The sequence below is a fragment of the Mixophyes fleayi genome, chromosome 2 (genome assembly GCF_038048845.1).
Source record: "Mixophyes fleayi isolate aMixFle1 chromosome 2, aMixFle1.hap1, whole genome shotgun sequence".
Classification (NCBI taxonomy): domain Eukaryota; kingdom Metazoa; phylum Chordata; class Amphibia; order Anura; family Limnodynastidae; genus Mixophyes; species Mixophyes fleayi.
This window is the reverse complement of record NC_134403.1, coordinates 317366498-317393350: the sequence shown is the minus strand read 5'-3', so window position 1 is coordinate 317393350 and position 26853 is coordinate 317366498. Positions and strand designations below refer to the sequence as shown.

The following is a 26853-nucleotide window of genomic DNA, read 5'->3' as shown; positions in this document are numbered from 1 at the left end:
CAGACAGGAGTGAACAACCAGAAGGTGATAACAATGGCAGCCACCCAGATATAGAGGGGCGCATTAAAGAACTGCACTATCAAATCATTAAGGGTGATGATCTAAAAGACTCGCAGTTGTTGTGTAAGGCAAAAGAACTGTAGCACCAGTTACTATCTGTGTTAATATATATATATATATATATATATATATATATATATATATATATATATATAGTACTTTGGTGTATGTATAGTACATATCTTACATATTTAGTGTGACCACCCTTTGCATTCAAAACAGCATCACTATCAATATTTCTAGGTACACTTGCACACAGTTTTTGAAGGAACTCGGCGGGAAAACATCTTGGAAAACTTCCCACTGATCTTCTGTATATATAGGCCTGCTCAAATCCTTCTGTCTTTTCATGTAATCCTAGACAGACTCGATGATGTTGAGATCAGGGCTCGGTGGGGCCCATATCAGGACTCCTTGTTCGTCTTTACGATGAAGATAGTTGTTATTGACATTAGCTGTATGTTTGAGGTCATTGTCCTGCTGCAGAATAAATTTGAAGCCAATCAGTTGCCTCCCTGATGGTATTGCATGACGGATAAGTACTTGCCTGTATTTCTCAGCATTGAGGACACCATGAATCCTCACCAAATCCATTTGCTGAAATGCAGCCCCAAACTTGCAAGGAACCTCCACCATGCTTCACTGTTGCCTACAGACACTTATTATTGTACTGCTCTCATACACAAAATTATGTAATGAAGTGTCATGTACACAAGAGAGAATAGTGTCTTGACAGGGTTATTAATAAATGTGAAAATCGCATTTTCAATATAAAATGTAATGAATTGCACACATCAGTTGTTTACCACTTAATACATTCAAAGGAAATTTTCTGTAGTGCTGCAGTCCAATTGGAAATGAAAAATAAATAATCCAAATAGATGGCTGCATATTAATATAATATAGTTGCAATGTCAGTGGAATAAGTTCTAGCAGCTGGAGGGGCCAAAACTCAAACAGCCAATTAGAAGTAGCTAGATATTACTGCTGGTGTCATCGTACCCATCACTTACCTTTAGTCAGGACTTCCAGTACTTACAAAAGATGGTCCTCCTAAGAAGCGTATCTGGGGATGCGTTCACGTCTCAGGAGGTCTTATCTCCAGATGGCATGCTACACTTACATAAAGACGCCCTTACTGTGCTCTGTGCCGGGGGAGGGATCTAATGAAGCTGAAACACCATGTGTGGACTTACATACAGACAGCAACTTACCTGATCCCTTCTGTTAGTTTTCAATGAGTATATTGATATATATATATATAAGTTAACCCGTGCATGATACTCATGCATTCTAGTCAAATCAAGCTACTTAAGGTGTTGAAAAGGTTCTTGTCATGCATTTGGGTCTAGCCCAGGCCTCCTCAGGGTAAGAGCGTCACTTCCTGACGCAAGTGCCCTTTTTTAACGTGGTTTTGTCCACATGTCACCACCTCATCATTTTTCTCCATCACCTCATCCTTCATCTTCATCGCCACATCCTTCATCAAGCTACTTAAGGTGTTAAAAACTCCCCACTGTCACCCCCGGCAACCACCAACCACTCCCAACTGTCACTTCTCCTTCAATAAATATATAGGTCAGTGTATAACTCTGCCCAGCAGGTGGCGCTGCAGCTTGTTTTGTTTTTTTTCCACACACGCCACTAGGCATTTATATAGTAGATATATAGATGGTCTAGTTAGTAGTCCATTATCTATATCACTCCACAAGTGTACCATCACTACACGTTAACAATAGCTGTTTACACACCCTCACCTAGATGGTTCCTCTGTGCTGCCCTTTGTTTACTGCTCTATTCACTTGGTTTTAAATGGACCAGAAATAACCCTCAGATTGGACAAATCTACTGTTTTTTCAATCTGTGTTCCACCAGCATTCTCCCTAAATTATCCCAAATATCTACATCAGGCCTGGACAAGTTGTGGCTCACAAAGTGTTGTGAAATTACAAGCTCCAGCATGCTTTGCCAGCCAATAGCTGGGATTTGCAGTAGTACAACACCTGGAGAGCCACAGATTATTCAGGCCTGGTCTATCTGTATATTAAGTGACTAGTGAAAGCTGAAAATGATGAAGGGTCTGTTGAGCATATTTTATTCAGATAATCCCTATTGCTAGTCATATATTGCACACAGATAACCCTCATTTCCATCTCGACTTAACAATGTGAACAAAACCATGTGTGCACTCAGACACAGACAACAACGTATATGCTCAGTCAGTCTGAGTGAGTCAGCAGTAGGACATGGAAGTGAAGAGATGAATGGGAGCTCTGTGGCTCAGCCTGTCAGCTGAATAATGTGAAACAGTCAGCACAGGAATCCTGTGCAGCTGATAGTATTAGTACTGGATCTGGAGGCCCCACCGATGGGTGCAGAGAAAAATGAGCAAACACCCCGGTGTGATATTACATTATATGATATAAAACTATGAAATACGTGGGGTACACTCAATCATAGAGCATGCAACATACTAGGTATTTTCAGGCTGCCATTGTGGGCTGTGTTGGCTACTGGGCTCCCAGACCTCTCCCGCTGTTCTGTCCTCTGCCAGGACCATGAAGGCAGAGGAGATGAGTGGGAGAGAACAAAACAGAAAACAACAACAAAAATAAGTCAGTACACAACAGTGAGAGATGGATCACTGGAATTGCTATTAGTTTCTCCAATCTTGACTGATCTGGTCCCTCTCTGCACACCTTGCCCAGTTCTGGACTACCTCTGGACACCTCGATTGGATCTGAATACCTGGACCAGATCTGGAATGCCTTTGTATATGTATGAAGCTCCGATTTCTGCAAGTAGCCGGAAATTGACGACTTTGCAGGGGAATTTAAAGCGACAATGGCTTGTAAAGGCCTAAGATGGTCTGGCTCCTCCTGCCAGACCAATCCTTTTGTGAATTGGAAGTCTTGCTCATCTCAGAAAACATGTAATCTCATTACCTTCATACAGTAGGATACAGTTGATATTTTGAGAATGTTAAATAAAATTACCTTGGAATCCAATGTATGGCTTGTGACAGTAGACATGGAATCTCTGTATACTAGTATAAAACACACAGTAGGAATTGAAGCATTGAAATTCTTGCTACAAGCTAAACCTAATATAGACTTTAATAACTTCTTGATCAAACTGCTGGATTTCATTCTCAATAACAATTATTGTAATTATGAGTACAGATTCTATCTTCAGATAAGAGGGACTGTAATGAGAGCAGCATGTGCTCCCACATATGTGATCCTCTCTCTGGGTTGATGGGAGAGGACAGCAGTGTTTAACGATGAAAATCAAAACTACTCAGACTGCATAGTTAAGTGGGCTAAGGTATATTAGTAACATTGATTTTCCAGAAGGGAGACCAACACACTTTTAAGGAATTCATAAATATTCTGAATACAAATTACATCAATCTCAAATAAACCTTTAAAATAGGTTCTACAATGTGCTTTACAAAGGTTTGTATAGTGTAGAGCCATCACCTCCTTAAATTAACACCTTAACCTCACCAATAATACAGTCGGGCATCAAAGTGCTTCTTGTTTTGTTTTTGCATCAAACTTTTCTGACTCTTGTATCATTGATAATCATGTCAATACATTTACAAAAGTACTGACAGCGGCATCATCATAACGTCCAAATATAGTTGTTGCTGCCTTGGATTTTCCTGATCATCTTGTCTCACCAATTAGCTTTAATCGTTTCATTTTGTCTTGCCCTAGATCAGGCCTGTCCAACCTGCGGCCCTCCAGATGTTGTGAAACTACAAGTCCCAGCATGCCCTTCTAGCAATCAACAGGTTTTCTATTGGCAAAGCATGCTGGGGCTTGTAGTTTCACAACATCTGGAGGGCCGCAGGTTGGACAGGCCTGCCCTAGATGTTTTCCAACATCTTCTATCCATCCAGCATTTCTCTTGTAAGATGTTTTCACAAACGTTGCTAAATTCTGGAGCAACTTGAAATAAGAAACTGCAGGCACGCAACATTATGTTGTTTCAGTTATCACCAAATTCAAGACATGGGCATAACACCATTTTGTTTGTAAACTGGTGTAGCGTATTATAGCAAATTTCTACAGTACGGCAACGAGGTCCATTATGTATTTCTGCTAGAAATACATAATGGACCTCGCTGCAAGAACACATCAATGGAAATATGTTTTATAGATGCACCTATTATTAGCAACAATTTTAACAATAACAGTAATTTTAACTGTAGAATAAATAAAAGGTATCATTATTTATTGAACTTGCATAATGTGTATATATTATTATTTGAGACTGCAACTTAAATATATTTACTACCTAGTACTTTTGTACTAATTTTATACAATGAAAGAAAATACATTATATTTAAATTAAAGGGCATAGGGCCACAGTATATAAAAAATATGAATTAAATACATACCTTTTATAAAACACATAAAACACAACAAGCACGAGGTAAAGAGTTGAAGAGGCACATCCAAATTGAGGCCGACACAATGAAAAATATCTGCTGTCTTTGCAATGTATGCAATAGCTCGATACAAAGTTGACTCCAGCTGCACGTCACAATCCCAGGTTGGGATTCCCGGCTAAGCTTCATTGCGCAGTTGGAATAGTAATGACCCGAACCTATATAACGTATGTGTCGGCCTCGCATAATCCTAATCAGAATAATTTTTAGTTATTATAGACGAGTTATTTATTATAAATATATATCTTAAATATATCTTAAATATAAAGTATCCTCGAAAAACGATTGTATTAAAATAGTAATACAACGTAAATTTTAGTTGCATACAGTAATAATATTGGAACTTCTATTATATTTTCAAGCTACTAAAAGGTCATTAACACTTTTAACATATTGTCTAATGTTTACGGGGGCCCACTTCATCAGGGACACACAGGGTCCATTTGCCACCGGGCACGCTGACGCCCTGGCCAGTCCACCACTGCCACATGTACTAAAATGTTTACTGAATGACCAAACCTGTCTGTCCTGAGATGGAGGCTGAGAATGGCACTGAGTAATGTAGAAGCAATAACAGGAGTAGTCCAGCTTTGTTCAACAAGAATCGAACTTCCGTTCTCGCTAGAAAAAATGTGAAGGCTGTTGGTAAGCCTGATTGGGCGTGGTAGGGAATTCCATAAGTCGTTAGCAGCACGGGAATAGTCTTGTAGGCGGGAGTGAGAGGTGGTTAACAGAGAAAAGACAAGGCGCAGGTTAAAGGTAGATCTAAAAGGGGGGAGGGAGAGTATTTTGATATGATATGAGATGTATGCAGGGGTGGTGTTGTTGAGGGCTATGTAGTTAAGGGTGAGTAACTTGAATTACACTATTTATTGTCTGCATTTTTGTCAATTGATGTTTTAATAAATAGAATTTACTTATAGTATTACGAATTCCGCACTATTTATGCTGGCTAGCATTTTCTTTATTAGTATTCCTCAACGCCAATTTTGTAGTCCTGTGGTGTACCTTTCACTATATTCTTAATATTGGCTAAATCTTTAGGGATTGGCACCCTTAAGATAGGATGTAGAGTTAATTCTTTGTTTTATTGAGAGGAATAACCTGCTATTGAAGTTAATACTTTGTAGCTCTTTTATTAAATTTGCAACTTCAAAATATTGACAGCTCACTTTCCATTTCCCTGGAGTTACAACAGGTATAAATGTATGTCCTTGTGTGTAAGGTTTTAATGGATGATTTTAAATTCACTGTGGGTGAATAGTGTTTATACACTTTTGGATTTTGATTTGATTGGATTTATTTGTGCTATCAAACGTACATGACTTTTTGATTCAATTTCATTCTTATTTCTGTGTTTCCTGCTTTGAGATTGCCCTTGGAGTAGGAAAGGGAATAAGATTTGTTGGCTTATTCCACAGATGAGAAGAAAGTTTACAGGTAGGACTGTGAACAGGCTGCATATGAGTAACTGAGAGAGGTCATAAAGAGGTGTGAAGTGAATAGCAGTAAAGAGCAGTAGAACATTGAGTTAAACGGTGTGAGACTGAGGGTTTGTATAGCCTTTTAGAGCAGGAATAGAAGGTGAGGAGGATGTTAAAGTTTGGAAACTGTAGAGTATTGGAATATGAGTAAATAAGTGGCGTGGAAAGCAATGAGGCCATTGAACAAGAGTCATAGGGAGAAATACAAAGTTTAATAATTAAACATCAGTGACTCAGTCTCTGGCGTATATGAAGCCTGGAATTAAGTAAACCTTACTCATGTTTTATATATCTGTCCCCAGTAAAATCTTCGAATGGACTAACTATCTAAATAACAAATAAAAAGTAACAAAACTATGTATTCAATTATGTATAGTGATTTTTATCAATGAGTTACTAATGTCTTGCAACTCAAAACAATAAAGAATAATTGATCTGCTGAGGATACACAACTGCGTGGGTAATACACATAGAACGTTGAAACAACATTATGCAGTCATGGGCAAAGGTTTTGAGAATGGCACAAGTATTGGTTTTCACAAAGTTTGCTGCTTCAGTGATTTCAGACCTTTTTGTCAGATGTTGCTATGGTATACTGAAGTAAAATTACAAGCATTTCATAAGTATCAAAGGCTTTTATTGTCAATTACATTAAGTTTATGCAAAGAGTCAATATTTGCAGTATTCACCCTTCTTTTTGAAGACCTCTGCAATTCGCCCTGACGTGCTGACAATCAACTTCTGGGCCACATACTGACTGGGGATCGCCCATTCTAATCCTAATCAATGCTTGGAGTTTGTCAGAATTTGTGGAGTTTTGTTTGTCCACCCGCCTCTTGAGGATTGACCACAAGTTCTCAATGGGATTAAGGTCTGAGGAGTTTCCTGGCCATGGACCCAAAATTTTGATGTTTTGATCCCCGAGCCACTTAGTTATCACTTTTGCCTTATGGCAAGGTGCTCCATCATGCTGGAAAAAGCATTGTTTCTCACCAAACTGTTCTTGGATCGTTGGGAGAAGTTGCTCTTGGAGGATGTTTTGGTACCATTCTTTATTCATGGTTGTGTTCTTAGGCAAAAGTGTGAGTGAGACCACTCCCTTGGCTGAGAAGCAACCCCACACATGAATGGTTTCAGGATGCTTTACTTTTGGCATGACACAGGACTGATGGTAGCACTCACCTTTCCTTCTCCGGACAAGCATTTTTCCAGATACCCCATACAATCTGAAAGGTGATTCATCAGAGAAAATGACTCAGCAGTCCAATCTTTGTACCTTTTGCAGAATATCAGTCTGTACATGATGTTTTTCCTGGAGAGAAGTGGCTTCTTTGCTGGCTTTCTTGACACCAGGACATTCTCCAAAAGTCTGTGCGTACAGATGCACTTACACCTGCCTGCTGACATTCCTGAGCAAGCTCTGCACTGGTGGTGGCCCGATCCTGCAGCTGAATACATTTTAGGAGACAGTCCTGGCGCTTGCTGGACGTTCTTGGGTGCCCTGAAGCCTTCTTCACAACTATTGAACCTCTCTCCTTGAAGTTCTTGATGATCCAATAAATGTTTGATTTAGAAGCAATCTTACTAGCAGCAATATCCTTGCCTTTGAATCCCTTTTTGTGCAAAGCAATGATGACTGCACATGTTTCCTTGCAAATAACCATGGTTAACAGAGGAAGAACAATGATTTCAAGCACCGCCCTCTTTTTAAAGCTTCCAGTCTGTTATTCTAACTCAATCAGCACGACAGAGTGATCTCCAGCCTTGTCCTCATCAACACTCTCACCTGTGTTAACGAGAGAATCACTGACCTGATTTCAGCTGGTCCTTTTGTGGCAGGGCTATTGTCATGGCAAAGAAGGACTTTGAAATTAATTGCAATTCATCTGATCACTTTTCATGACATTCTGGAGTATATGCAAATTGCCATTATAAAAACTGAGGCAGCAGACTTAGTGAAAAATAATATTTGTGCCATTCTCAAAACTTTTGGCCATGACTGTACTGACTCATCCAGGAATTGTGCTCCCTCATGTAACCACTTTGGTTATAAAAAAGCAGGGCCCAGTTATACACCTTTAAACTGTGTTGGTGAGGGTGTGAATGATATTCTGGACATTAGAACAGAACCTCTGCAGGACCGGGCAGGAGCAGCATGTGTAAAGAAAAGAGCAAGGGGAGAAGCATTGGGGAAGATTTTATGTAGTTGGTACAGGAGTTTATATGCACTCTCCTTGATTCGTATGCTGATGGAGGATTACGTTATTCCGGTCCAAATGTCTGACCAGTCCTCAGCATTGAGTGCCTCACCTTTCTCAGCAGCATTCATGTGATTTCTCAGATTATGTGGAGGATAACACTGAATGGCAGAGGGAGGAGATAAGGATTCTAGAGGAGGGTTTGCTAAGGCAATAGTATTCAAATGTAATTAATGGTCTGGCAAAGATTCTGGTGATAGAGGACTGGTAGAAATGTCGAATTTGTAGGTACTAAATTTTCTTGAAAGCAAGTGGAAGTGGGGAAAAGGCTGCTTTTTTTCCAAGGTCATTAAGGAATTTTCCTTACAGCATTTTTGATAGATGGAAAACATGGTAAAAATCACAAAAGCACTAAGCCAATATTTTAGATTATTGCATATTTCGATACATGCTACAAGAATATGTTACCTTGAACTCTACAGATGGCTTTTGTTATTAGGTGCACTGATGGACCAATCATATCTCAGACCAACACTGAAAAAATTCTTCAGATGAAGTGTAAATTCCATGGCTTAGAAGGGAATTATAGCGAATTCCAATACTCTAGTTTTGGCACTACTTCTGATCCATAGTCTCCAATCAGTCTGTCCTACGATAAAGCAAGAGGTAGCAACAGATGGCACCTGTTTTGCTCATCTTGGTCATGCAGACAATTTTACCTGCTAAGTGAGCCTGGATTTTTTTCGCTGCCGCATTATTGGTAGACTATAAAGAGGTGTTGCCATAGCACCCAATCCGAATCTATCAAACCCTGAACTAGATAAATAATAAATACAATCTGTTTGGTTGCTACGGGCAACAACTTCACTTTCATTTTTTGCAGTTTTAGTAAATTTACCTCTTGGTATACTCCAAGGAAAACATTTCAAACTCTCTTTATAATAGGTGTCCAAGGTTTTTTTTTTCATATGTGCTGTATAAGAAAATGATTTATAATACAGTTATCACTTACCCAGAAACCTATTAAGGAGAAGGTGGTGAAAAGAAGAAAGTTAAAGATGTAAGAAATTGCTGTTCCTCTGTGGTCATTTCAAACACACAGACATGATCCTCAAATCCTACAGTCCCTGTGAGCAGTATTTCTAAACTATTATGAAATGGAGAAAACAAGACAGAAATATTTATTGTATTGTAATGAAAGTATATTTTAGAATGGTGTTACAAATTACAGAAAAACCCTAATAAAGAAAACCACCAACTCCCAATCATTCCAGATAAAAGCTCTCGTGCCTGTATGTGTTTGATGGTGATGGATTTGAATGCTGTTCCTTTGCAGCACTCTTACCTTGCTGCTCTATAAGTATCTGTACTACACAGACAGCACTGAACTGTACTTCACCTGTCTTGAGGTTTGATAAGAGACAACTCTTCTTGGGTGCACTGAGGGGATTAGCTGCTTGGGATCTCTGCCACTACCCTTACAATGAGGAGTAGACGTCCTTTCACCAGGATTTGCATCTGCTTTTAATTAAAACCACAATAACATGTACAATAAGATAAGTTATTCCCATAAAGGAGGCATACAGACATGAAGCTAATGTGTTGTCACTGGTACAGCTGTACTGCACAACCTACAATATGACCCCTCCCACCTGATGCAAACTACAATGCTCCCTAACATCCCACTCAGTTTAATATTGCAGATACCGGGGCTTCTCTCTTCAATGAACTCAGCAGAGCACTTTGCACTGGGTGAAAGAGGTCATGTTAAAGGGTCTAGTGCAGGTACCAAGACAATCAAACTATAAGGTATGTCAGCCTGACTGTATGTCTCTCTTCCTCACATGGGGCCTGATTCATTAAGGATCTTAACTTAAGAAACTTCTTATTTCAGTCTCCTGGACAAAACCATGTTACAATGCAAGGGGTGCAAATTAGTATTTTGTTTTGCACATAAGTTAAATACTGACTGTTTTTTCATGTAGCACACAAATACTTGATCGCTTATCTGTACACTGATATTTAAAGTTGATATTTGTGTGCTACATGAAAAAAGTCAGTATTTAACTTATGTGCAATACAGAATACTAATTTGCACCCCGTGCATTGTAACATGGTTTTGTCCAGGAGACTGAAATAAGAAGTTTCTTAAGTTAAGATCCTTAATGAATCAGGCCCATGGTCTGTATCCATTTATCTCTGCTGGGTGAAGCAATTATCATATGCATGGTACAGTGCATTCCAAACACTAGTAATGTGATCTCTAGCCTCGATCTCCTCCTGCATCGTACACCTCAACCTTGTTAGAGGTTTTCTTCCACCTTGTCTCTAACTGCTAAGAGAAGCACCTATACAGACTGCTTTAAAAGACTAGAAAAAAAAACAACCACAGATTTTATTAACACTGGTTTTATTGAAATAAATAATAAATAAGGTATCTCCCTTTTAACAGACAGAAAAATTGGAGGTGTTGCCCATAGCAACCAAAAATTCTAGCTAGCATTTATCTAGTACATTCTAGAAAATGATTGCTACAATCTGATTGGTTGCTATTGGCAACACCTACACTTTTCATTTTTAAAAGCTTTAATAAAACAACCCCTTAGATGGTATGACTTATCATGCTAGGAATTATATTCCATAAAAAGACAAACAAGAATATAGAAACATGTATATATTATTGACTCCATGTAGTAAAGTATAACTGTGTACAGTCCACACACTTGAATCAATTGTATAATCTCAGCCTTTGCTGAATAAGAGTTGCCATGAAGATCTCTCTTATGTTGCTAGCACTGTGTTGTAGAAGTTGAGAGCACAATGACGTGGGGTGAAAGCTGGGGACATGGTGTTCAACAGGTTGCGCAGCTCTAATTCCTGCTTCCAGTACATCAACTCAATTTGTTGAGTTGGGGTAAGGGATGTTTAAGGGATGTTTAATAAATGCATTATTTCCTGAGTAAGTAGAGCAAGACGATTCATTACGCTTTCAAGTAGAGAACATTAATGTTCCCCAATTATTTCCACATGCTTGGGCTGAGGTCTTCATGAACACAGGCTTGTTCTTGTAAGCAAGAAAGCCAAGGGCAGAAAATAAGCTGGAACTCCCCAAAAAGTAAAACTGTAAGTCAATCATGTTTGGGCTCACAGCCACTGGCGGTTTTAACGCTATTTAAAACATATATAAACGTGGGTCTTAGACATAACTCTGTGAATATTGGCAGAATGTATTTACATGAGAATAAATAATTTTTTTGTCACAGAAGTCCATACTTGACTAAAACCAATTTATTTTGAGGGGCTTCCTTCAATGTAAACTATATTCACCACGTGCTTGGCTGCTAAACGGATTTCATTCTCCATAGTATGAGTGTAAGGCTGTTTGATTAGTCTTGTTCTTTGCCCAGAGTGTGCAGAAATCCCAATCCATTGTCCTGTCTGTGAATATGCCAATATAACATTAACTGCTTTCACAATTGGTCTGCTAATTACCTGCTAATGTATTGCTAGAGGTTCATTTTCTTAAAAGGAATGTGCTTATTTACCTTGAATTCATATACTTTGAAGAAAAATAGTCAGGGTGATAAAAAGGCTTAGTAAACCTGCAGTCATTCATTTCACGGACCAGTAGAATATGTCCAATAATTCAACATTCTCAGAATTCTGAAAATCAAATAAGGATTCTTTTTTGGAAAGGTTAAAAACATCTCTATTACAAGACAAAATTTTGTACAAGTCACATCCAGTTACATCCAGTCCACCTTCCTGGTAGAAAATTGGGATCTGGATCACCATGGGTGCAAGCTGTCTCTCAGTTTTAGGTAACAAGGTACAGGGGGCAGGGTTTAAGTATAGGGAGGTTAGTCAAAATAATAAAGAGATTTTTTACAGCAGTGTCTGTATATAAATATTCTCACTATGGATTTGCTATAATATATGTCTTAATTGCTGATCACTATTTTGGTCACATTGACTGCACTCTTTGGATTGTATTTTCTATTATTTGGATGTGTTTGACTTAATTGTAATTCGCTTGATCCAGTTGAATTAATGACAGAAATATATTTGAGATAGGGTGCCCAACTCATCCCTTTCAATACTGACACACAAATGATGCAGGTTATGTGGCTATAAGCCAAAGGGGGTTGAAAGTGATAGCAAATCCTCATATAATCATACAGCAAAATTTGCACATTTTCAAAATACATTTATAGGACATGTGATAAAGTCACCAGTGTATATATACCTATAGCCTAATTCATATACATGGAAATCAAGTTAAATACTACAAACCTAGTGCTTTGACACTACAATGATAGCAGGGAGAGTACATAAATTTACTCAATGGGAGCTTCCCTTGTATTATTACCAGTATCAATTGGACACATATAGCTCTGCTGCCTAATTCATACTGTTTTGTAAATGGCCCCACTGTTACAAGTAGGTTTGTTCAGATTTTCCGAATAAATGATGAGAATGTTAGGTGCGTTTTTGATGCAGTGCTCCAAGATGCCAATAATGCTGATAGACTGCATGCAAGGGTGAATTTTTAACATAACATGTAACAGGTTATTTCACTAATGATTAATCTCCTTCATTAAATTACATGTTCAGGAGAATATTGTCCACCCTGCATTTACCACCTTAAATCAACGTCAGTATTCATGAGATCTAGTAAGTGTTAAACTGCTTCCTCCAAAGGTTTACTCGGACAGCCGCTGCCCAATCTATACGTACGTTATGGCCTCATACCTCCGGTCCACCTTCACGTCATTCAAACTCTAAATGGTTTGCTTCCCCCATTCAGCTTATGGAGCCATCAGACACACCTACTCACGTCTACACATGGTGCTATCTGCCTGACAACAGTCATATCACAAGCACACAGACAGGGACCCGCATCACGTCCTCTGAATAAGCTGGATGGAGGAGAGTAAGGCAGGCATAACGAGAGAACCCTGGGACATCTGTGTAGCGCATCTCCCTGCTCTCCTCCTCCTCCTTCCTCCCACTCCTCCCACTCACACCTGCTATGGTGCAGCTTTCCGCTTGGTGAATATCAGCGCAGAGCCAATCCCCAGGCTCCAGCGTTTAAAGGTACAGTGCTGGAATCCAGAAACAGGTTACCTCTGCAGAATGAAACCATCACCAAATTACTATGTGTCATTGTTTTGCAGGGATGATTCTTTTCTTAATGATGTGTAGATTATTTTTTCTTGATAAGGTTCGATCAACTGCATATGGCTAATAATAATTTCATGGGTTACATCATTATTCTGTATGTTGCTAAAAATGAGGGGTACCACTTCTCTTTTTCCACTTGCTGTTCTCAGTATGTCGTAATAGGTTGTAAAGTTTTTGCAGTGAGCATTAAAGAATGACAAATCAGTGATGTCATATTCATTCATTGATTAATGGTGTAGCTACAAAGTTGTCTGGTGTTGTGGACTACCTCCAAAATGCCCCATTATTAATTTTTGGTGACTTGTCAATGCTAATTTTATAATTCTATATATATATATGCTTAAGTATGCGATAAAACCAAAGTTAACTGCAGCTAATTTTATATTTTAATGTTTGCATTTTATCCTATTGTTATTTTTTATTTATTTTTTATTTCAAGACATTTATGTGGCACTTTCAGGCTGGAAGTCATGAGACACCCATGACACACTGGTTTAGAGTCACTGGTGTAGTGAGCGTCTAAGCATCCTGATGCTGACACTTCAAGTAAACACCTATTCAATGAAGTTGTAAGTAATTTTGTTTCAGTAATTAATATTATTAATATTTTAAAAGAGAAATGCAGACAAGGTAGATGCTCCTTTCACTGGACAGGTCTTTTAACACAGCCAGACATACCGCCATACACAAACACACAACAAGGTAGCAAAAGTGGCCATCTTAAACTGAGGATGGGGCCGGCCAGAGATGTCAGTAAAAAGGGGTTTGGATAGAGAATTGGGAGCAAATAAGTTATCTCCCACAAGTATCCTGCAGAAATGTTTCTTGTGATAACTCAACCTGATAAAATGTGAAATGACACTGCAGTTCTAGAGCTAAATTATAATCACTGGTGTAGTGGCAATAATATTTCCAATAATCACATTTTGGATTATTGAATTGAATAATCACATTACAAAATTATTGATGTAGCAAGATAAGCAAACAAATTATTTATGTAGCATTGATGTTGTTGTTTTATGGCAAATATTGTCATAGAGTAGGTTATTGAATATATTTATTAGATTGGGCCTGAATTTAAGTGCATGATAAATAATATGTATCAGAGCCCTTTACTGTATGAGATAAGTGTTAGGTGTCTACAAGTCTTGGAATAACATTAATTTGGAAATAGATATAAGGTAAATATTTCAACAAACCATGATAATTCAGTAATGATAAAAAATAGATTGTTGAGTCAGATATATGTTGTATTTTATGGAGGCTCAACAGTGGCTGCATTGTCTTTTAAATATTCTGTAGGAGATGTATTTTATGTAGTGTGTCTTGTAGCTTTATTTTACTAATATATCTAATTTTATCTATATGCTCACAATCTTCAATCTTCAATTCATGCTCCCAAACTATAACTGTTCTCGTCATGCTCCCAAGCTATACCTTACCCATCATACGCTCAAACCATAACCTTACCCATTATACGCTCAAACCATAACCTTACCCATCATACGCTCAAACCATAACCTTACCCATTATACGCTCAAACCATAACCTTACCCATCATACGCTCAAACCATAACCTTACCCATTATACGCTCAAGCCATAACCTTACCCATCATACGCTCAAACCATAACCTTACCCATCATACGCTCAAACCATAACCTTACCCATCATACGCTCAAACCATAACTTTACCCATTATACGCTCAAACCATAACCTTACCCATCATAGGCTCAAACTAGAACCTTACCCATCATACGCTCAAACTAGAACCTTACCCATCATATGCTCAAACCATAACCTTACCCATCATACGCTCAAACTACAACCTTACCCATCATACGCTCAAACTCTAACCTTACCCATCATACGCTCAAACTATAACCTTACCCATAATACGCTCAAACTATAACCTTACCCATCATATGCTCAAACTATAACCTTACCCATCATACGCTCAAACTCTAACCTTACCCATCATATGCTCAAACTATAACCTTACCCATCATACGCTCAAACTATAACCTTACCCATCATACGCTCAAACTCTAACCTTACCCATAATACGCTCAAACTATAACCTTACCCATCATACGCTCAAACTATAACCTTACCCATCATACGTTCAAACTATAACCTTACCCATAATATGCTTAAACCATAACCTTACCCATCATACGCTCAAACTATAACCTTAAAAATCATACCCACAAGCTAAAACATGAACACACATACACCAAACTTCAACCTTAACAGCCAGACCTGCTGCAGATCTACTGCGGTGACTGGGGGTACAACCAAGATGGCGGAAAGTACATATATGCCTTAATAAATTATATACATTCAAAAGACCAAAATAAATCTGCTTTGTGCTCTTTACCATTTTTGTGTGTAGAATTCTAAGACATTCTTGAAATATAGACAGCAACGTAGATCTGTAGAGAGATTTCTAAAATAATATGCTGTACTGTAAAAGTGAATGAGAAGTTCTTCAAAAGACAAAAGTATTTTCTAGATGGAGCAGCTTAAGGTTTTGCATGCCGAATATATATAATATCTAAATGTTCATAATCCAACAATGTCTCCATGGGCCCTGTTTACTATGCCCCGGTGATAACCTAGAGTTTCACCTCAATTCAAAAAGAAAGTTTCTCTGAGGAAGCTGAGTGATACTCAGAATCACTGGCAGCAGTAAGAGGACACTTACTGCTTCACCTGCCAGTCCAGGGTGCCTCTGCATGCACATGACCTGGCAGTGCCAGTTCACCAATGGACTGTGTGCTTCCACTTACACACATCATGCCCTGTGGTCTGCAGCAGGAGGAGGTAACATAGCTGCCTGTCAGAGTGAGTGGCCAGCAGAGGGGAGGTAGGGGCTGTGCGCTCTGTGCGGAGCTATTAACCTGGAGCTTTTTCTTATTCTGGGTGGCAGCAGACCATGCAGCCCACACAAATGGATGGCACCAGCCTTCAGTGGCGTCCTAGGCAGCTATCTAAAGCTGCCTAATGGCAGTGCGGAGCCTGTCTGCTCATGAGAGCTTATAATATAATAGGGAGGGGTGAGACCGAGACAAGAGGGGGTAACACAGAGTGAGAATGTGGCATAGTAGACATTATCCTCATGTCAAACACAGGTTATTTACAAGTAGATCTGCAAACCACTTAAATTAACTCCTGGGTGTTCCGACTTTACTGCAGATGAACTTCAGCAAGGTACAAAAAGATAGTGCAGCAACCAATTTATTACAAAATACTTTTACTGGACATTTTGGTATGGACATGTAAACCACAAAACAAGGTATATAATACCAAACAGATAAGGTAGGAATACGCGCAGTATATTAGTGTGGGATGCACATACATAAAACGTGAACACATCTAACATCTAATGTACGGGTATAACTAGGTGTACAATGGTTACTACACATAGTAAACAGATCTTTATATGACATACAGTCATCCACATATGCTTTCCCATACCTGATGAATACAAATGCACGTCTTTAAAGAAGACTTACTATCTTATTCCTGGCTCTCTAGGAATCCCAAGGAGAGATCTGGTACTGTTGGCTCACTGGTCTATTTAAATAAATACAACAGATGACATACGTAATAACCATGGCAACACTGCCTAGGAGTTTGTAAATTAAGAGCCATGCTTTGCAATCACAGAGCCCCTGGCGCTGACAATCCAGGACCTGTGTCATCTGGGGTTTCATTTATCTTTCTATACATCCAGTGCTCTATAATATACAGAGTGCTATAGTTCAATAATGTACACAAACAAGCTGGATTCATATGGACTTTACTCTGAATAGCCACATTTAAGTGTTTTGGCTTTTCTTGTGCAGCCTTCAATTAGGGTTCACCAAGAGTTTCACCGTGAGTTAGTACTGTACTTCATAATTTGGGGTTATTTTTGTGTTTTTATTTTTTAACTGGTAAGCTTCGATTGTTGCTGAACGTAGGGGACATTAGATTGAGCTGGACCTTCTGCTTCTGATGTCAGACTGAAACATGAAGGTCTACTCACAAACCACTCCACTACTAAGTAAAAATGAAATATAATCATACTTGCCAACTCTCCCAGAATGTCCAGGAGACTCCCACATTTTGGGTGAGTCTCACGGACTCCTGGGAGAATATGGCAATCTCCCGAATTCTGCCCACTTCCTGGTAAAATGGGCAGAATTTGGTCCAAAATACAGAGAATCGCGGCATTTAGCGTGTCCAAAATGATGCGATTTTTGGCGCCCCCCTCATGCCCACCTCCACCGGCAGGCTCCCGGAAGCCAACTTCAGAAAGTTGGTAAGTATGAATATAATACATGATGCATTACACTCATATTGTGTACTTCCAATAGAAAAATATATTTGATACAGAATTGTTTGGGAAATAGTTTTGGGACTTTAAGGTTCGTCATGCATTTGTTTATTTAAGAAGCAGTGAAGAGCCAAAATGCTGGCATCACTTTTGATATTTAAGTCAGGGTTAACAACAGAGAACTCAGATTATGGGGACAGGAGCACTGGTCAGTTTATTAAGCTGTGCAGATGGCATTACTGGTCTTTTCCTATGGGATCTAGCTGAAGCCTCTCTTGGCTTCGCAGTACCCCTTTCCGGGAGAAAGCGATCTGCGCACGTGCATAACACTTTCTCTGTTTGCCTGCAGCGTTAGGCTGACACAGGAGAGGGTAAAACACTTAGTTGAGAAGGGGGTCAACACCGGGATTCCCACAACAGCCTCAGCATAGTAAATTGCAGAGGTGCTTCTTTATGCACTACAGCAATTTGCAGCGGTATATATTGAGGGCTACTGCGCTGGGGTTATAGATAGACTCCTGTAGGTATTTTTTATTCATGTTGCTGTTAACTTGCTGGTAAACTACAAATCCAGGCATCTCTTAGTAGGCTTAATCGGGCAATAGGATTTGTGGTTCAAATGCATCAGACAAGTTACAAGAAGGGCCTGATATAAAGCTAAATATAAAACTGTGACTTTTGCGTACTTACTTTACAATGACTATATTTTGAGTAGCACATAACTTATGTGCAATACATGCAACTTTAAATATAACGTATAGATACATCCTATGCAAAGATACGTCTGTCAGCATCACATGGTCTATGAGTCACGCAAAGAACTGCCTCCTAAAACGTGTATCTTAACGATACACCAAAGTCAAATTCGGACGCACCTCTAGGGAAAAAAGTATTGCAGTTATTACGGTAATACTAAGCCGTATTTCAGCTCGCAGTTCCCTGAGCCGCGAGCTGAAATCCAGCGTGAAAAGTACCGTAATAACGGTATTTACACGCACTATTACCATAATGATGGTAATAGAGCGCAGGGTGCGTTACTTTAGGCTGTAACGCCAACAATTGAATATGTCCCTAAGACTTATACATCCACACCCTTACTGCACTGAATTTAGGAGTGAACACTTCTGACCCGCCTCTACAAGTGCAAATGGACAAATATAAGATAAGTTCAGCTCAAAATACAGGCTTAAATTGTGTGCATGCACAGTGTGTCAGATTGTATGCACATTTTACGCTGTGGATTTGGAGTTATCCAACCCTAATCTGACCCCAACCTATTATATGATTGTCCTTTTATTCTTTTCCTCATTAATTGTCTATGTTCTACATTCCAGTCTCCATCAATAATGTTTTTCTTTCCAGTCATATTTCATCATTCTTATTGCTTTGTTTTCCCTTCTCTCTTTCTATCCTTTGTCTCCCTATGTCTTTGTCTCTACCTATTTTCCCCTCGTCCTCCCTCTCTCATTTCCCTCCGCTGTATCTTCAAAGCTGTGACTCACGGACGTTAATAGCCGTCTCTCTGCAGGGGCTGAAATCATTTCTGTATTATTAGTCACCAGCGCTTGTCTCTCTGAGGAGGAAAGCCTGCAGCCACCGTGATAGTGCAGCAGCCTGTCACACATCTTATACAAGCCTTACATGAGTGTGTGGCAACCAGCTGAGCTACAACCCTATGCCTAGACTACCCAGTAACAGCCAGAGGAAGCCGCTCGCGCATGAGCAACACTCTGCTGTGTCTGTAAATGTACATGACCAGCTATCTCCTCCAAAGGTCTTTTACTGCCAGAGTCAAGAGAATACCATTATGTTGGGGTAACAGAACAGGAGATGTACATACAATAAATATACTTATGCTTTGTTCAGAATATGCTGTCCCTGACCTCAACTATGAATAGTCTATAGCAATCAAAGTGTTCTCCAAATAGCATGTTTCATGCAGCATTATTGTAAAAGGACTTGTGGTTGCGCCTCACATGCACATGTAGCCTCTTATTCTGTTCTCAGATACACGCATTATAAAACTTCAACTTTTATGCACTTTTCCTTACACAATGTTGCCTTACTCAGTCTTTTGACCACACTAAATAACACTTTAGCTTTACAGAATTATTTATTCAATAACTACTGTATCTCAGCAGCACTTCACAGTATATATTCCTTATAAATAACCAATACTCACAACATATGTGTGTATTTAAATCAAAGTATTTTACTGTTAACACAGAAAAGCTTGCATTCACAGTTCACACATATATCATAACGTTGTTCAACATAACATAGTATATCAATATAAAATTAACCCTAGTTTCACCACCTTTATTCCTTAAACTATCCTTGCTTTACATATGTATCCTTAATAAGAATTAGTATTTATATTATTGATTTTACTATATCACAGATATCAGACAATAGCTACACAGTTAGATGTATATAAATTGTTAAATCCACATTGCAAACACATATAGCTTTATAGATCCTTGTATCCTAGATCCAATTCTTTATCTGCAATGCAGGGAACGTTCCTGTAGTATAGAATCTTTTCTTGTAGCTTAGTGTAGGTTTTCTGTAGTATAGTGTATTTTCTATAGTGCAGTGTATGCCTATATAATATATATTTTCTGTATTGTAGTGTAGTATAATATATATTTTCTGTAGTGTAGTGTGGTGTGGTATAATATATATTTTTGGTAGTGTAGTGTGTCTGTAGTGTAGTGTAGGACAGTGCTCGTTGTCCAGGGGCAGGCAGAGAGAGGGCGAGGGGGAGTCCCGGGTCTGGATTTTATAGTCCAGACCCGGAAACTCCCAGTCTCCCAGCAGCAACGTGTGTGTGGTGATTCACCACACACACGTGGATGTTGTGTGTGCCGTTGGCGCATGCGCAGTTGCAGTGTTGCCAAATTGGCACATGCACCGTAGGTACTGTGCATGCGTGAGTCACTCATGCGCAGTTGTACTATGTACATGTGCGCGCGAACACACCGCAGCTCCCCCCTTCACAATTATACATAATGTATAACCGATGTGAATGAGCTCTCTGTACAGCGCTGCAAAATTAGTGGCACTATATAAATAGCTGATGACGATGATGAAGTTGGTCAGAACTTAGCACTGCATGCCAACTTTTATGTAACTCAGGTCTTACAGCAGTGCAGAAAAGAAATTTGCCTATATCACCAAATCATTCCAGGTTTAGGCTGAGGGGTGGGAAGAGAAGGCAGCAGCCTTGGATGCAACTAAGCAATGAATAAAAGCATTATTTTCCTGCTATAGAGTACAACCAGGAGAATTGTGTCTTCAAGTCTGCATCAGACAATAATCGGCAAGGCGAATACCCCACAATTTGATGGGTTGTTAGATAAACACACAGTAGTATAAATCTTATTCTCTACACCATAGATATGTGTGGAGACCTAGAGGGAGAGGAGCGGTTTGACATGTTTGCATCTCACCACTGACTCATAAGACCAGATTCCAAAATAGGTTCTAAATAGGTCTAACTGCCATTAAAAGCTTTCTTTTTACACAATTATAAAGACCAGCTTTCCACGTTAGCAGTGCTGTGAAAACAATTAGTATTAGTATTCCACTGTAAAATGTAAATAAAAATACAAACTTATATACATACACATGATAAATAAATAAAATGGTTCTGGTAACGTTACACCTCTCTGTTATGTGTGTGTGTGTTTTGCCAAGATTAGTCCTAGTGTTGCCATCATGTGGTAGCAATAGTTAACTGCACAGAAGTAAGTAAGAATGTGTTGTAAAAGAAAAACATACTTAGACAAGGGTTGTTAGATGAAAAGTAGATAAAAGGGTAATTCACTTTATAAAGATAAAATTAACATTTTAAAAGTGATTTTTGTAATATACCTTTAATTGCTAACTGGATTAAATGAATTGCTTTCAGTTCACTTCAGTTCACTGTTGACTCACAAATTATAAGTACAGCTATGATGGCACCTCTAGGAGCATAATAAAATCAACTTAATATCTATAAATGTACCAGATTAATGTAAAATATATAAGGGTTTGTATAGCATACGATCTTTGCACTAGTAACACGTCTTGATCCTATAGCAGATGATGTTGACCTGTGTTTCTGTCAATCAGTCCTGGGGGTAAATGTATCAAGCTGAGAGTTTTCCGTCGGGTTTGAAAAGTGGAGATGTTGCCTATAACAACCAATCAGATTCTAGCTATTATTTTGTAGAATGTACTAAATAAATGATAGCTAGAATCTGATTGGTTTTTCAAATCCGCCGGAAAACTCTCAGCTTGATACATTTACCCCCTGATCTCTTTACTACACTGTTTCTTGATTCCCTGGTTTCAATCCTGCCTGTGTCCTGGATTACAGGTGTTTGCTTGTGGTTATGGTTGTCATATTTTTTAAGTTGAAAAGAGGACACATTGTATCTCTAAACACACACATTGCTTAAATTGTTTAGGTCAAACCTTTTTAGCTGTAAAAGTCAAATAATTGGATGAAGTTGTGTCAAATTAATAACCATCAATTTAATTGACTATCTGAAAATATGCGTATAGCACGCTACGGCGTGGAAGGGCGTATTACACAATAACACTAGCGAACACTTCTACATACATTTACATTCACACATTCATTTGTAAATAGTTCACCTTAATAAAGTTCCAGTGCATAGTCTTTTATAATCAAATGTAATCAATTTAATAGTTTAATATAATAATGGTAAAACCACATTATTGATATCTAAGGTTCAGGATATAGGAAATGTATCATGTTTAGTGTCATTCTAATCCACTTTCTACCATCAGACATGTGCTACTATTGGCTAAGCGATTGCACCTTGCGTATGCTAGGTATGGATGATAAAGCATTAATGGTCAAAATTATATTGTGTTTTGAATGCTAATAGACTGGTTTGAACCAGCATTTTAGTAGTAAGACACGTAAGCAGCTGTTGGAGAGTTGACCCCCAGCCTTGGAGAGCATCATTTGAACCGACCTATGACCTGCATTATACTGGACTGTCTTAAATCCTGAACCAATGGAACAATGCCATGACATCACCACTGTTTTTATGTACCACAAACTGTATACAAACTGTATATAAACCAGGCACTGAGACCATTAATCAGTCTACTTTGACCACAGGCTTCAGGATTGAATGACTGTATGCTGGATCCAGTGCGCTGTGTATGTATCAGCTGTACTTTATTTTATTTAATTGTTATTTGTTACATCTTGCTATTAAAGTTCTTTGTGCGTTGGAACCACGTTGAACGCAGCGGACAATTATTATTTATAGTGACTAAATGAACATAACATAGCTATAGCATGCTGCCAATAAGGGTGCCCTCAATACCTGTATACAGTTGCCTCCAATGCTGGCATGCTGTGTCTCACTTATTTGGCTCCATCTCTAGGCTGGCTACAATACAAACTCTTAGCGCCACCTGTAGGCTGCTTCTAGAACGACTGCTCCAGTTCTGAGCAGTTTCACTTACTGCATCTTTTCTCACGTTCCAATTCCAGGGCTATTAATAAACTGAATTTTTATAGGTTTAGCTGTCAATATAAGTAAATGTAGTGTATATTAGATGGAATTGTCTAAATAATGTTAATAAGATATAAATATTAATTTTAAGTCTAATTTTACATTTCATTTCAAAATGTTGTGTTAGGAGAAAGAGATTTAGGTGCTGGAACTCTGCTCCATTCTCATTTCCGACCTGCTCTAGCTCCAGTATACCAGCTCCGCAGTGACCATCCCTAGTAAGGACAGAATACCATGGGATAACTTACTACAGGCAGTGATATGGCTGTGGAGGAGAATGGTGACATGGTTTTAGTAATTGGTGAGTTAGGTGAGACATATTACTGTAGACTGGGCAATACTCACTCACAGAGGAGGAGGAGGCAGCTGCGAGAGAGCTCAGTGTTACTTTTAGCCTTATTAGCTGCATTGCATATATTTAGCTTGTGCTGATCTAATTCATATTTGTTTGTGTTATTTCAGAGGGCCTGAGAAAACCTGTTTAGAAGCACCCCTCATTCATCTATTTCAGGTGACTATGAGGTATAACTATAAAAAGCAGATAGATATTCTATAGATACTCTATGCAGAGGAAAAGTAACCACCTAGGCCTAAAAATACAACTGTAACCACTGCAGTATAAACTGCTTAGTCGGCAACAATCACAATAAGCAACTACTGGTTGGTCCATAACTGCAAATTAAGGAATACAGACGGATGAAAAGATGCCCAAGAGGGGTTACCCAGCATGGTTTGCAGCATGGGGAGGGCAGAGTGATGAGATATGGGTCTCATGGGCACTCTGTTACAACTTGCTGTTTCATTTAAAGGGGGCTTGTCTGCATTTGGTCCCAGGGTGGGAAGAATAGAGGTGAGGCAGCCATATCCCTCCCCTTACAGAAGGGCAATAAAAATGGGAGAGAGGCACTAGCAGGTAGGAGGAGGAACATGTTCAAACACTTACCCTTACCTTTGTCTTCCAGGATCTGTCTATGAAATACATGCAGGTGACGCTGGCAAGAATCCAGTCCTTTTCAGCGAGGCTATGGAAGACCAAAAAAACTCCTGTGAAGAAGAGAAAGACAGGCATTACTGTTGCATCATTCAATTCTGAACAGATCGAACTAGAAGTGATATGCTACATCAATTCCACCGCAGTGGAAGCTCCACCAGATCACCAGGGATCATTACCATTCCCCCAATGCTCTCTAACCAACTGGTCTTCCACTACCACCCAGTATCTGTGAATCCATCACATTGTCCATCCCCCACCAGCATTGGGTCTTTCTATTCAATCACCCTTTAGGGCCACTTCATCCCCAGCTCTGTTTTGTCTACCATGTTAGCCCCGCCACCAACCGTAGTCCCTGTAGTGCTCCAGTGACCCCCTTTCCTCCCAGAGACTGCAGGCCATTATCTTACCTGGGCGCCAAAAGCTAGCCCAAAACATACTTTGGCCAGCCATCTGTTAACCCCTTCATCAAACCCCTTATTGAACTTATGGTGCCCACTTAATTACTACTTTCTGACGGTTAGGGCCTGATTGCCCCAATTCCTTCTGACTTTTATCACATCCTTAGCCCACACAGAAGGCCCAGCCATTATACCCCAGCCCCCTTAGACAATTACTTTTCTCCTGGGTTAGCTATCATTTCCCACCTACCCCCACTCCCCCCCAGTTATGCAGCACTACTGCCATTGAACTTTGTCCCTTATGCATGCCAGCGCCCTGGACACTGTGATTGTGCCAGCTGATAAGTAGGTTACTGACATTCTTGTACCAACAGGCAACAGAAAGGGACTGCATTGGGGCAAAAGGAGAGAGGTGAGTACAACTTTGCCAACAAGATGCAGCTCGGCAAAGAAGGAGGCATTCAGGGTCTGCTATAGTTAGAGTAATCCAACTCCATTAACATGAAGTATCTGATCTCATGTGGTTAAAGCAGGGTAATCTAATTTAACAGTTAATACAAGGGCTTCAGGGTGCCACTCAGGCAACAAAATATAATCCAGGGCAGTATCAGGGATGGGAGAAAAAAGATAATGAATGCTAAGCATCACTATATATTTGTATTTTACTAAATAGTATTAAAAATGAGGCTCAGATTAATTTAAACTATTAAAATTACCTAAAGCTTGGGCTAGATGGCCCCTGGCAATTCAGTTATATTTTCCATACAGTTTACTATATGTAATGATAGTCTGAGCACAAGCACACTGGATATTGCTGAAATTAAGAGAAGACAGGTGAAAGTAGACTCTGAGGTAGTGCAGGGGTGAATCACAGAACTATAAAAAATGCAGCAATGTAGCAAAGTCTCTTTGGCAATGCAGGAATATAACAGTCTCTGTGGCAATGCAGGAATATAACGCAGTCTCTATGGCAATGCAGGAATATACCACAGTCTCTATGGCAATGCAGGATTATAACACAGTCTCTGTGACAATGCAGGAATATAACACAGTTATACTACCCCTCAGAGTGAGCACTGATAATTACTGCAGTATATACTTGAGGATACTGGGTAGATCTATATTAATAGAATGCAGATGCAAAGTCAGACATCAGGAACTAGCAGACTATAAATTGCAAAGCCAAGGTTCAGGAATCAGAAGATCACTCTATGCAGAGCCAGGAACTGCTTATTGCAGGGTTAGAAGCACACAGGAACCAGGAAGCTAGCATGTAATGCTATCACTGGCAATGAGTGCAAGTGAGAGATTATAAATGCAGCTTTCCAATCAGCAGTCAGAGGGAGAGCAGCTCTGAATAATAAGCAAAAATGCCATGCAGATGAAAACATAGCAGCACCCCCCTTTCCTTGAGAAGGGGTCAATGGACACCTAGCAGGGTTTGCTCTGAAATTGATGATGGAATGATTCTTTTAGTTTCTCAGTATGGAGACCACGAGGAATGACCCATGACCTTTCTTCAGGTCCATCGGCCCTCCAATGATCAGATATTGTACTGGGTAGTAGAAAAAGAATTGGCCTTAGGATGAACCCCATGAATGCAGTAGAAAAGTGATATTCCAGAGATAAAATGCGGAGAGTTATTATAAGCAAATTCAGCCCATGGTAAATGTTCTGGACAATCATCCTGTAAAAAGAAAGGTTTAGCATCTTAGATATTGTTCTATGGTCTGATTAACTCTGTCTGTCCATTTGTCTGGGAATGATATGCAGATGAAAAATTGAGATGTATCAAAAGCAGATTACAGAAGGCTTTCCAAAGATGTGGTGTGAATTGTATGCCCCTATCAGGCACAATAGTTTTCAGAGATGCCATGGAGCCTCAGGATATGCTGGAAAAATAATGGAGCTAACATAAGTATGTGATCTGTAAGGAGACAGAGTGTCAGCAAAAGTTTTGCTGAAAAAAATTAGCAAATTTTTGGTACGGAACAGGTAAGTCAACTGAGTTCAAGGAGTTAAACTGAAGCAACTGAGATGACGCAAATCATTGCAATGTATTATCGCTTTGGTTTTCCAATTGATTTCCAGATTGTGTGTAACTAACTAAGGGTATCTCAAGATGATAGGAAGACTTGGTTAGTTTATGAGTAGAAAAGTGATCTGTTCTTTGTGAAATATCCCAATGTTAATAGTCACTATTGGAGTA

General features: G+C 39.2%; 1 long non-coding RNA gene across 1 annotated transcript; it reads left to right on the top strand.

The window, feature by feature from the left end:
• The first annotated feature begins 13064 nt into the window (after window positions 1-13064).
• LOC142140450 (uncharacterized) lies at window positions 13065-26275 on the top strand. The gene is made up of 3 exons (XR_012688488.1): window positions 13065-13298; window positions 23715-23763; window positions 24215-26275. It is a non-coding gene; the product is annotated as an uncharacterized LOC142140450 (long non-coding RNA).
• Window positions 26276-26853: the final 578 nt, after the last annotated feature.